General features: G+C 25.0%; 1 long non-coding RNA gene across 1 annotated transcript; it reads right to left on the reverse strand.

Moving 5' to 3' along the window:
- Positions 1-999: 999 nt before the first annotated feature.
- Positions 1,000-1,423, reverse strand: LOC124420189. The gene is made up of 2 exons (XR_006941091.1): positions 1,357-1,423; positions 1,000-1,257 (listed from the first exon to the last, which is right to left on the reverse strand). It is a non-coding gene; the product is annotated as an uncharacterized LOC124420189 (long non-coding RNA).
- Positions 1,424-3,767: the final 2,344 nt, after the last annotated feature.

Raw genomic sequence — 3,767 nt, forward strand, 5'->3', positions numbered from 1 at the left:
ATAGATAGATAGATAGATAGGTAGATAGATAGATAGATAGATAGATAGATAGATAGATAGATAGATAGATAGATAGATAGATAGATAGATAGATAGATAGACAGATAGTGTTAGTTAGTTAATTGATTAATTAGGTAATTAATAAATTAGTTTAAAAGGGAGACTCATGTATATGGTAGAGTAGAATTGGAGAAAAAACCTAGGCTTTCAACTATTGCGCTCTAATTATCACTCATGATCGCCCTCACGACTTCCAATCTGACAAACTAGCACACCTATACTTTTATTAATACGTAATTTACTTACAAACAAGCCCTTTTGCAAAAACAATGCCAAATTGACAATCGATCGATAGTTTTAATTATAATTTATTTATTGCGTTGCTAAGTAATTAGAAATTGGTCTAATAAAAATAAATATTACTAAATACATATTTAAGTATGTGTGTTTCTGTGAATCGCACCACTTGCAAAATGACAGTTGTAATCTAAATTTTAAAAGAACGCTGCCACAGCTGGCAGAATTCGAAACACGTCATATTCACGAGATCAACAAATGTTGAAAAAAGTGTAAGTTAAATAAATAAAAGAAAATTAAACAAACAATTACAATTATTTTAATAACTAAAATAAAATATTTTACTTTATTAGTATTTTGTTAATTTTATAATACATAAATTGAAAAAAAAAAATGCATTTTAATTGTTACGCGTTACAGCGTTGCCGAAATTAAACAAATAATAATAATGAAATTAAATATTGTTTTAAAGTTCAAAAGTTTCGTTTTAATCAGTAAATTAATCAGCTTATCAGTGTTTCTACTTAATTAAGTTTAATTAAAATGTAAATGTAAATAAAACAATTCGTAAGGGGTGCGAAAAAAACAACCCCTTAATTTATGATTTTCTTCAAGTTATTCATCTAATTATTTACATATGTACATACTTATATAAGAAGAAAAATTGTAACTGCAGATTAAATAAATGAAAAGTCACGTTGCTTATCTAAGAAAATTTTAAAACAGTTTTAATATTAATAAAAATTACATTGAAAAATCCAAATTTCATAATATTTTGCAAATAATTAAGCACAAATCGTTTTATAATTGTAACTAACATATAGATTATAGACGTGGAATCACAAATTCAGCTGATATTTTTTTTAATCAGATCAGGATTTTCAATGCAGGCCCTTCTTGTGTTTAGAACAATAATACGTATCGTTTGGGAGGTATTTCTACCAAAAAGAGACATATATTCTGAAAATGTTAAGATGTTTTTGAAATACGAAAGGAAATAAAATCAGAACCAACACATCTGTCTTAAATTTTAGAATAAAATAGACTCCTTTAACTAACCAAATACCAATGTCATCTCTGTCAGATTAATTTTGAGACTGGCAATGTTCACGGCAAACGCTTAAATTTATACGATTCTGACTGTTATATATGAGCAAATTATCATTATTCTCAAGAGATAAGTTATTTAAAATCACAAAATATACATAGTCTCTGTTATAGTATTCGTATAAAGTAGTTGAACAAAATTTCTCCTACCTTGTATGCCGCCGCATAAGATCATCAATGCGTACGGGAAAAATTGGTTTTAATAACTAGAGATAATGCCTTCAAAGAATCTTTGAAATAAACCTTAAATCATTATTTTATTTTAACAAATAATTTAGTTCCTATTTACGTTTTAATAATCTTTATTATGTTTTTTTCGCAAATTTAATATACAATTAATGGCATTAATTGCTTTTTTGAATAAATCAAGCAGACGCGCGTTAGACCAACATAAACAATTTTGAGAATTTATTAATGAATGGAATTTTTTTATAAACGTAAAGAATCAATCGAAATAAGTCGACTATAAAATTGCTACAGAGTTAAAAAATCGCGCTCAAGTCTATCTATCTATCTATCTATCTATCTATCTATCTATCTATCTATCTATCTATCTATCTATCTATCTATCTATCTATCTATCTATCTATCTATCTATCTATCTATCTATCTATCTATCTATCTATCTATCTATCTATCTATCTATCTATCTATCTATCTATCTATCTATCTATCTATCTATCTATCTATCTATCTATCTATCTATATATCTATCTATCTATTTATCTATCTATCTATCTATCTATCTATCTATCCCGCCATATTTCACTTTTTTAACAAATACTTGAAAAACATTTTTAAAAATATCACACACATAACAGGTGATTTAATTAAAAATATCTAAATGCATAAAAATGGCAAATAAAAATAAATTTTCGTTAAAATATTGTTAGCAATTGTTGTTATTACCACATATTTAAAAAAAAACAAAAACAATATAAAAGAGTCACTAGTGCAAGTATTTACAAACAATTTTTTTAAAAACTCTTGAGTTTTGTTTTTTATTTACAAAATCTAATATTTTGAATTATAAATACATAATAAAAGCAACAAAATAAAAATATTGTTTATCATTGTTTTGGTTTTAGTCTAGCTAGTGATATGATTACTTTTTTATTATTAGTCAACAAAAACAATGTAAATATTTTATTATTAACAAAAAAACCTTAATTAAAGTTTTGTCGTCAAGAGAAATTTTCTTAAGAAATTTTTTGTGAACATCATTAATATTAACTCAATTTTTTTTTGTAAAATTCAAAAGAATTAACAAATTAGCACAACAAAAGTGTTCGCTTTTATAACACTAGGTCAAGACATGATCAGGAAATTCTTCGAAATTTATCACAAGAATTTCATTATATTTACTTCATGCTTAGCATGGTCCTTCGAACCGACTTAAATGAGCATTAACCATTTGAAAATATTGCATTTAAACAAGTGAATTAAATTAAAAAAAACAAAGCTTAGAAAATTCATTGTTTTGAAAATCTACATGTATTTAGTACAAAGTACAATTTCACTTAAATCTATCTTTTAAAATTTATTAATAGTTATAAATCATCTTGTCAATTTTGAAAATCTATAAACAAATGATTTTTGAACTTATGTTTTTACTATCTATGTATGTACATATCCACAGACGTACTAAGCGGATTTTGATCTTGTATTTACGTTTGCATTTATTTAGGTGAAGAACAAAAGTCATATTTGAAAAAATAGTATAATGTAAAAAAACAGACATTATCAGTTTGAACTGAAATTTTCTCACCATCATTTTATTGTTATTTACGTCATCATTAATATGAATTAAACGCAATAGCAAGAAATTTTCTGAATTGATGTAATAACAAAAATATGCCACTTAATGAAAGTATTTAGTAATAATTACTAGTTTAGTAAGACGGAAATGAGTTTAAACTAGATCAAGTAATGAAAAAAATATCTTTTTAAGTAAATTTAATGTTGTGAAATTATTTATTTTGAAAAAGTTGTAAAATTTAATATTGAATTATGACAATCCTTATAAGCTTTTACAATTTGATTACATTTTGTTTATAAATCTATATGATTAAAGAAACTTCCAATTGAACTGACCCTGATCCACAAAGAGGAACAAAGAAGGATCAGTTTGTTAGAATAGTAGATAACTGCTCTGATCTGAAAGATTACGAACTAAAACTTTCAATAAACTGATGATCTCATGATCTGGCCGGTCGCAAATATGAGTCCTTGAGAAATATCTATCTATACTTATGTCTATCTATCTATCTATCTATCTATCTATCTATCTATCTATCTATCTATCTATCTATCTATCTATCTATCTATCTATCTATCTATTTATCTATCTATCTATCTATCTA

Source organism: Lucilia cuprina, chromosome 5 (assembly GCF_022045245.1).
Source record: "Lucilia cuprina isolate Lc7/37 chromosome 5, ASM2204524v1, whole genome shotgun sequence".
In the NCBI taxonomy this organism is placed as follows: Eukaryota; Metazoa; Arthropoda; class Insecta; order Diptera; family Calliphoridae; genus Lucilia; species Lucilia cuprina.